The following is a 10126-nucleotide window of genomic DNA, read 5'->3' on the forward strand; positions in this document are numbered from 1 at the left end:
AAAAAAAAAAAAAAAAAAAAAAAAAAAGAAAGACTTTTCCAGATACACTTCTGGAAAGATTTTCTTAGCCTGCTTTGATAAGTATTCCCTCACTCTGAATATAGTCACATTTTTTCACAACTCAAGGGACAACAAAGCTAAGGACCAGAACTCAACACACTGAGAAGAACAGAACAGAAAGACAGAGAAAGTCTAGGTCCTTGACAATAGTATTCACCCTCTATACCATACTTGGAACTATCTAAGACTACGTGAGATAATCACGTCTGTCTTGTTTAAGCCAGTACTACTAAAAGTGGTGTACCTCACGTGACAGCATCACTACCACCCTGCAGATTGTTAGAATTGAAAAATGTTAGGTCTATCCTAGACCTTCTGAACTCTCAAGGAATGGGCTGAAGAACAGTTCAAGTATGATGGAGAAACAAATTAAACATTTGTCCTGAGAGGAAAAAAAAAAAAACAGTTCAAGCAATTCTCCCACTTCAGCCTCCCGAGTAGCCGGGACTACAGAAACGTGCCACCATACCCGGCTAATGTTTGTATTTTTTGGAGATAGGGTATCGCCATGTTGGCCAGGCTGGTCTCCAACTCTTGACCTCAGGTGATTTGCCCACCTTGGTCTCCCAAAGTGCTGGTACTACAGGCCTGAGCCACCATGCCCAGCCAAGAACACATTTTCCGTAGCTTAAGTATTACGCCAAAGTTTGAGAACAACGGGCCACTATTACAATTTCACTATATAACGGCTGAAAGCACTTATAACTAGTATGTATCAACCTCAACATGCCATTTAAATGTACGAGGCTGCCCACCACCTCAAGATTTCTGTACAAATTCTGCAAGACTTTATGTAAAGCAATTAGCCCAGCGTCAAGTACATACAGATAGATATTTAACAACTGTTTAGTTGTTTCTCCTGAATCTTACTTTCAGCTGTTACAAGATTATATAGGGATTGCTTTAGTGTTCGGTATCACTTTTGTAATAGTTATCCTTTAGCTATTTTGACTGGACAATTAAAAAACAAATTAAGGCTGGGCGCGCTGGCTCACGCCTGTAATCCCTGCACTTTGGGAGGCCGAGACGGGCAGATCACAAGATCTGGAGATTGAGACCATCCTGGCTAACACAGTGAAACCCCGTGTCTACTAAAAATACAAAAAAATTATCCGGACGTGGTGGTGGGCACCTGTAGTCCCAGCTACTCGGGAGGCTAACGCAGGAGAATGCCGTGAACCCGGGAGGCAGATCTTGCAGTGAGCCGAGATCGTGCCACTGCACTCCAGCCTAGGCAACAGAGCGAGACTCCATCTTAAAAAAAAAAAAAAAAATTTAAGTAGAAAAAGTCCAACTCTCATTACAGCGAGGACTTAGATTAAACATGTCTGAGGCCAGGCGTAGTGGCTCACGCCTGTAATCCCAACTCTGGGAGGCTAAAGTGGGCATATCACCCGAGGTCGAGAGTTCAAGACCAGCCTGACCAACATGGAGAGAACCTGTCTCTACTAAAAATAAAAAATTAGCAGGGCATGGTGGCGGGCACCTGTAGTCCCAGCTACTCGGGAGGCTGAGACAGGAGAATCACTTGAACCACCACCTGGCAACAAAGTCTGTCTCAAAAAAAAAAAAAAAAAAGTTTCAAGTTTTTTTTTTTTTTGAACAGGCTGGAGTGCAGTGGCGTGATCTCGGCTCACTGCAACCTCCGCCTCCCAGATTCACGCCATTCTTCTGCCCCAGCCTCCCAAGTAGCTGGAACTACAGGAGCCCGCCACCATGCCCAGGTAATTTTTTATATTTTTAGGAGAGATGGGGTTTCACCGTGTTAGCCAGGATGGTCTCGATCTCCTGAACTCGTGATCCACCTGCCTCGGCCTCCCAGAGTGTTGGGATTACAGATTGAGCCACTGCGCCCGGCCTACAAGTCTTTTAAACATAGTAACAATTATGTGCTCACTTTGTCAGCACATATAATGAAACTGGAATAATATGGAGAGGATTAGCATGGCCACTGCATGGGCTGAGCACAGTGGTTCATGCCTGTAATCCCAGCACTTTGGGAGGCCAAGAAAAGAGAATAGTTTAGGGAGTTAAGAGACCAGCTGGGGCAACATGGTGAAATCCCGTCTCTACAAAATATACGAAAAATTAGTCAGGCATGGTGGCGCACACCTGTGGTCCCAGCTACGTGGAGGGTGACATGAGAGGATCGCTTGAGCCCAGGAAGTGGAGGCTGCAATGAGCCAAGATCGCGAAACTGCACTATTCCAGCATGGGTGACAGACTAAGACCCTGTCTCCGAAAAATAAAACAAGAAAGGAAAAATCAAAACCAAAAAGACAAAATAACAGAATTATCAAAAAAGGATGAAAAAGACAAAGCAAGGATAGACTAGTACAACAAAGTGTTGCAATTATTACAATACTAAGACATTCTCAGTGATGAATGTGGTTCTAAAATTTGGTTCAAGGCCAAGAGTGATGGCACATGCCTGCAGTCCCAGCTACTCAGAAGGCTGAGGTGGGTGGATGGTTTAAGCCAGGGAGTCCAAGGCTACATACAGTGAGCTATGACTGCACCACTGCACTCTAGACTCTGTGACAGAACGAAACCCTGTCTCTAAACAAATAAGTAAAAATAAAATGTAGTCCTTATAATACTTGACAGGAGGCCAAGGTGGGTGGATCATCTGAAGTCAGGAGTTCGAGACCAGCCTGGCCAAAATGGTGAAACCCTGTCTTTACCAAAAATAGAAAAAACTAGCCAGGAGTGGTGGTGCACGCCTGTAGTCCCAGCTGCTCAGAAGGCTGAGGTGGGAGAATCACTTGAACACGGGAGAATGAGGTTGCAGTGAGCCAAGATTGTGCACTGCACTCCAGCCTTGGCGACAGAGTGAGACTCCGTCTCAAAAAAACAAAACCAAAAAAACACACAACTATTAACATAAAGTATTAATAACATTAAATATAATACTAAATATAACACAGTTTTACACACATAGAAGTATGTTCTGTAACCTACGATGACAGCTCTAATTCTGATGGTAAGTCAAATCAGAAACGAACAGGCACTCACCTCAAAGTCACACTCTTCTCCCACAGCATATTTGGTCATGATCTCCAACCAAGCAGTATCTACTAACTTCTCTAAGGAGGCTGTGTTATGGTGAACCATTTCCAGAACAAGCTTCTCATACCAGGCAGGAAACTCCTCCTTCAAACTAAATAAATGTAATTAGTTATCAAGAAAACACAGAAACACTTATCCAGAGATTTAATTCAAGTCAATTCAAACATTTCTTTCTTTCTGTTCCAAACATTTCAAACATTTCTCGCTGCCACCAAGGCTGGAGTGCAGTGGCACAATCATAGCTCACTAGCCTCCACCTCCCAGGCTCGAACAACCCTCCAACCTCTCAGGCAGCTGGGACCACAGGCATGCACCACTGCACCTAACCTCTTTTAAGACTTAACTTTTGGGCGGGGCACGGTGGCTAACTCCTGTATTCCCAGCACTTTGGGAGGCCGAGGCGGGTGGATCACGAGGTCAGGAGATCGAGACCATCCTGGCTAACACAGTGAAACCCATTCTCTACTAAAACTTGAAAAAATTAGCCAGGCGTGGTGGCGGGCACCTGTAGTCCCAGCTACTCGGGAGGCTGGGGCAGGAGAATGGCGTGAATCCGGGAGGCGTAGGTTGCAGTGAGCCAAGATCACGCCACTGCACTCCAGCCTGGGCGACAGAGCGAGATTCCGTCTTAAAAACAAAAAAAGACTTAACTTTTGGCCGGGCATGGTGGCTCACACCTGTAATCCCAGCACTATGGGAGGCAAAGGCAGGCAGATCACCTGAGGTCAGGAGTTCAAGGCCAGCCTGGCCAACATGGCGAAACCCTGTCTCTACTCAAAATACAACAATTAGCCAGGCGTGGTGGCACATGCCTGTAATCCCAGCTACTCGGGAGGCTGAGGCAGGAGAATCGCTTGAACATGGGAAGCGAAGGTTGCAGTGAGCCAAGATCACGCCATTGCACTCCAGCCTGGGCAATAGAGCGAGACTCCGTCTCAAAAAAAAAAAAAAACAAAAAAAACAAAAAAAAACAAAAAAAACACTTAACATTTTACGAGTTTTAGGTTCACAGCAAAACAACACTGCTTTAGCAAATATACGTAAGGCACTGGGGAATACAAAGATTAAAAAAACCATGCAGTTTGCTGGACACAGTGGGTCCCAGTACTTTGAAAGGCACAGGTGGGAGGATTGCTTGAGCCCAGGATTTTGAGACCAGCCTGGCCAAAACAGTGAGACCCTGCCTCTATAAAAAACTAAAATAATTAGCTGGGGGAGGTGGCATGCACCTATAGTCCCAGCTACATAAGAGGCTGAGGCAAGAGGCTGGCTTGATCCCAGGAGCTATGAGCATACCATTGCACTCCAGCCTGGGTAACAGAGCGAAACTGTGCCTCTAAAAAAAAAGGAAACCAGGAAGCGTTAATATGTTGGAAACGTGACTTGAACACTAGAGCCATTGCAAAAGGACAGCAATGATTTAATACTTTTCACTTATTAAACTAGCAAAAAAAAAAAAAAATTTAATTATCATACCCGGCTGGGCGCAGTGGCTCATGCCTGTAATCCCAGCACTTTGGGAGGCCAAAATGAGCAGGTCGCTTCAGGTCAGCAGTTTGAGACCAGCCTGGCTAACATGGTGAAACCCCATCTCTACCAAAAACACAAAAATTAGCCAGGAGTGGTGGTGAGTGCCTGTAGACCCAGCTACTCAGGAGGCTGAGGCACGAGAATCGCTTGAACCCAGGAGGCAGAGGTTACAGTGGACCAAAATCGTGCCTCTGTATTCCAGCCTGGGCAACAGAGTGAGACTCCATCTCCAAAATAAAAGTAAGAATAAGGCCAGGCACGGTGGCTCACGCCTGTAATCCCAGCACTGTGGGAGGCCAAGGCGTGAGGATCACGAGGTCAGGAGATTGAGACCATCCTGGCTAACATGGTGAAACTCCATCTCTACTAAAACTACGAAAAATTATCCAGGCGTGGTGGCGGGCACCTGTAGTCCCAGCTACTTGGGAGGCTGAGGCAGGAGAATCACTTGAACCCGGGAGGCGGAGCTTGCAGTGAGCCGAGATCGTGCCACTGCACTCCAGCCTGGGTGAGAGCGAGATTCTGTCTCAAAAAAAGAAAAAGAAAAAAAGAATAAACCACATTACCAGAGTACTTACAAGGTCAAAGGTATGGAGCAGGAACACTCAAAGGCCTGGTAAATACCTAAACAAGTGCACCTATAACTAAATAAATATACCATATTGCTACTGCAAAATGCCATTAGGCAAAGGAACCCAGAAACCCATACAGTACACTAATGTAATATAGTCTGATCTGTGGCCCATAAACTTAAATACACATACTGCTTTAGGGACAATATTCCCTCCTTTCCTAACAATGTGAAGATGGTGGCAAAGAGCAATACTTCCATTACTTACAGCTCAGCAACTTCCTGTTCTTCCTCCCAGGCTTCCTTGTGTGTTAGCTGACTGCTTCCAGTACTCTTGCACGTCCAAATGCGCTCACTGTACCTTTCCAAGCGGGCTTCATACTCTCTGTTAGCAGTAGTTCAGGAAAACAATATGCAAGCAACAGAGACAACGAACCCATACCCATAAGATACTTATATATAGAAAAAAATCTAGTCTCCTTTTTAAAATGTGCAGCATGAGAGGATAAAAATGGAATTGGAGGCCGGGCGCAGTGGTTCACGCCTGTAATCCCAGTACTTTGGGAGGCCGAGGCGGGTGGATCACGAAGTGAGGAGATCGAGACCATCCTGGCTAACACGGTGAAACCCCGTGTGTACTAAAAATACAAAAAATTAGCTGGGAGTGGTGGCGGGCACCTGTAGTCCCAGCTACTCAGGAGGCTGAGGCAGGAGAATGGCATGAACCCGGGAGGCAGAGCTTGCAGTGAGCCGAGATCTTGCCACCGCACTCAAGCCTGGGAGACAGCGTGACTCCGTCTCAAAAAAGAAAAAAAACAGCGGCCCGGTGTGGTGGCTCACGCCTGTAATCCCAGCGCTTTGGGAGGCCGAGGTGGGCGGATCACGAGGTCAGGAGATCAAGACCACGGTAAAACCCCGTATCTACTAAAAAAAATACAAAAAATTAGCCGGGTGTAGTGGCGGGCGCCTGTAGTCCCAGCTACTCGGGAGGCTGAGGCAGGAGAATGGCGTGAACCCGGGAGGCGGAGATTGCAGTGAGCCGAGATTGCACCACGGTGCTCCAGCCTGGGCGTCACAGCGAGACTCCGTCTCAAAAAATAAATAAATAAATAAATAAATAAATAAATAAATAAATAAATAAATAAAATAAAATAAAATAAAATAAAATAAAATAAAATAAAATAAAATAAAATAAAATAAAAAATGAAAAAAATGGAATCAGGGCCCAAAGCAAGATGACTAAGACTGAAGTATGATGAGAATGGATTGTCATGGGCTGGGCGCCTGCATGGGATTTACAGACTGGGATGATCACATCTCTAATCTCAGCATTTTGAGAGGCCACAGCAGGATAATCACTTGAGACTAGGAGTTCGAGACCAGCCTGGGCTACATGGTGAAACCTCGTCTCTACAAAAAATAAAAATAAAAAACAGTAAAAATGGTTTTTCATGTTTTACAAAAAAATTAATATTTTAGTACAAATGGGATTTCCTCAATTCACCAAAGTTTCATTACACAAGACATGCTGTACTAAAAACTCATAAGAAAAAGTAAAGGTACATTAAAACACAAGTCATAAAAAATAACAATGTAAGGTAAGTAAAATTTTTAGAAAACTCAGACAACAAGTTTAAGAGTCAGTCCACTGCGGGGCGTGGTGGCTCACGCCTATAATCCCAGCACTTTGGGGGTCTGAGGCGGGCAGATCATCTGAAGTCAGAAGTTTGAGACCAGCCTGACCAACATGGAGAAACCCCGTCTCTACTAAAAATCCAAAAAAAAAATAAATAAATAAAAATTAGCCAGGCTTGGTGGTGCATGCCTGTAATCCCAGCTACTCGGGAGGCTAAGGTAGGAGAATCTCTTGAACCCGGGAGGCGGAGGTTGCAGTGAGCCGAGATGGCGCCATCGCACTCCAGCCTAGGCGATAAGAGCGAAACTCCACCTCAAAAAAAAAAAAAAAAGGAATCGGTCTACAGTAAAATGAGGTGACTAGGCCACAGTCTCACAGGCAGTTTGGAATAACCTTGAGCATACGTTAATGATCCATTTACCCACAGCCCTCCAGTCCACCTTGGAAACACGTTACTTCTTAGGGTTTACAAACTTGTCCAACCTTTGTCCAACCTGCGGCCCAGGACAGCTTTGAATACAGCCCAACACAAGTTCGTAAAGTTTCTTAAAACGTGTGTGATTTTTTTTTTTAGCTGATCAACTGTTTTTAGTGTTAGTGTATTCTATGTGTGGCCCGAGACAATTTTTCTTCCAATATGGCCAAAAGATTGGATACTCCTGGTTTAAAAAATAAATTTCATAAAATACTTAGAAGTATTCCGGAAAGTACTTTGGATACAATATTTATCCAGTCTCTATGATGTCTCCAATAATACTGAGATTCAGAAGATCATTTACTAGCCGTTTAGACAGTCTTCGTGAGGGAGATGAGGGAAAGAAAACATCAAGCTGGTAGCGTAAATATGGCAACTTTCCACACAAAACCAACTAGAATTCACCATCAGCCGGCCACTTTCAAATTCAAGCGGCAAGTAACTAATTTACTTTTAAGCACAGCAACAGATGCTATGTAAGAAAATCAACTGACATAAGTAGAAAGTTAGCGAACAATACCTGTATATTCCAAGTGACACATTTTATAGTGGTTGAAATAAAAGTATTTAAACAGTTTCCCCTACAATACTATCTAACAACTAAACAAATATTCTAATTTTTGTTTTTAGAAACAAGGCTGGCCTGGATCTCCTGAGCTCAAGAGATCCTCCTGCCTTAGCCTCCTGAATAGCTGGGATTACAGACTTACACTGCAGCACCTAGCTCATTTTTATCTATTTATGTATTTATTTTTGACACAGGGTCTCACTCTGTCACCCAGGCTGAAGTGCAGTGGTGGGATCATGGCTCACTGTAGCCTTGACCTCCTGGGGTCAAGCAATCCTGGGCCTCAGCCTCCTGAGTAGCTAGGACTACAGGTGCACACCACCATGCCCACCTACATGTTTTATCTTTTGCAGAGTCGGGGTCTCACCACATTGCCCAGGTTGGTCTTGAACTCCTGGGCTCAAACAGTCCTCCTGCCTCAACCTCCCAAAGTTATGGGATTACAGGTGTGAGCCACCATGCCCAGCCGCATGTTTAATAAATATAGATGCTTGGTTTTCCAAGGTTATGATCAGCAAAAACGCAAACAAGAACAAACACACAGGTAATCCAAAATAGTAACTTTATCCAATAGTATAAGCACCTTTGCTCATTGTGGATCTTTCCGCAGATCTGCTAAAACTGAGTAATAAATCAATCCATTTTCCTTAGCAGGGGTGGTGCTAATATCTAAGTGATTAAACAAAATATATAGAATGTTTGAGTAAAAACCTGAGTCAGACTTCCATATACAGCTATGTAAATCCAATCACTGAAAAATTTTCAAACTTATACCCAGAGAAGAGCAACGGAATGGCTTCCATAGGACATTATCCGAAGACGGATCTGTCTTATTTTTGTCTCCTGCACTAGGGGAGTGGAAGGGATGGGTAGTAAAATAAGGACAGAGGAGGAATCAGTAAGTGGACTTATTTAAGCTTTCAAAAAGCTTGATAACATTCTAACACATTATTTAGCCATATTTAAGAAGCCCCAGCAGGCACGGTAGCTTATGCATGCAATCCCAGCATTTGGGAGGACAAAGTGGGGGAATCTTGAGCCCAGGGGCTCAAAACCAGCCTGAACATAGCGAGACTCTATCTTTACAAAAATCTATTAAAAGAAAAAAAAAAAAAACTCACCGTGTCATCAGAGAGAATGTAAGAGAAATACATTAACAAATATGTCTTAAGGAGAGAACAGTAAGTTTGTATTATTACAGGTTGAGGATCCCTTATCCAAAATGCTTAGAACCGGTAGTATTTTGGATTTCGAATTTCTTTCAGATTTTGGAGTATTTGCATTATGCTTACTAGTTCAGCATCCCAAATCCAAATATCCAAAATGCTCAATGAGCTCTTCCTTTGAGGATCATGCTGGGACTCAAAAACTTTCAGATTTGGGAGCATTTCTGATTTATGGATTTGGGATGTTCAACCTAGAGTTGTTACTTTAAAAAGTAGGGGCCAGAAAAAAACAAAACAAAAAAATGCAGGGGCCGGCCAGGCACAGTGACTCACGCCTATAATCCCGGCACTTTGGGAGGCCAAGGCGGGTGGATCACCTGAGGTCAGGAGTTCAAGACCAGCCTGGCGAACACGGTGAAACCCTGTCTCTACTAAAAATACAAAAAATTAGCCAGGCGTGGTGGCGTGCAGCTGGAATCCCAGCTACTCGGGAGGCTGATGCAGGAGAACTGCTTGAACCTCGGAGACGGAGGCTGCAGTGAGCTGAGATCATGCCATTGCACTGTAGCCTGGGCAACAAGAGTGAAACTCAGTCTCAAAAAAAACTGCATAGTGGCAGTTTATGAGGCCCAGGCAGGAACATCACTCAAGCCCAGGAGTTCAAGAGCAGCCTGGGCAACATAGCAAAACTCCATCTCTATAAAATAAAAATAAAAAATAAATTAGTTGAATGTGGTGGCACAGGCCTGTAATTCCAGCTACTCAGGGATCTGAGGTGGGAGGATCACTTGAGCCCAGGAGGTGGAGGTTGCAGTGAGCTGTGATGGAGAGCAACAGAGGGAGACTGTCTGAAAAAAGAAGATTAGGCTGGGCATGGTGGGTCACGCCTGTAATCCCAGCACTTTGGGAGGCTGAAGTGGATGGATCACGAGGTCAGGAGTTCAAGACCAGCCTGGCCAAGATGGTGAAACCCTGTCTCTACTAAAAATACAAAAACTATCCGGGCGTGGTGGCAGGCGCCTGTAATCCCAGCTACTCGGGAGGCTGAGGC

Source organism: Hylobates moloch, unplaced genomic scaffold, assembly GCF_009828535.3.
Source record: "Hylobates moloch isolate HMO894 unplaced genomic scaffold, HMol_V3 SCAFFOLD_1, whole genome shotgun sequence".
Classification (NCBI taxonomy): domain Eukaryota; kingdom Metazoa; phylum Chordata; class Mammalia; order Primates; family Hylobatidae; genus Hylobates; species Hylobates moloch.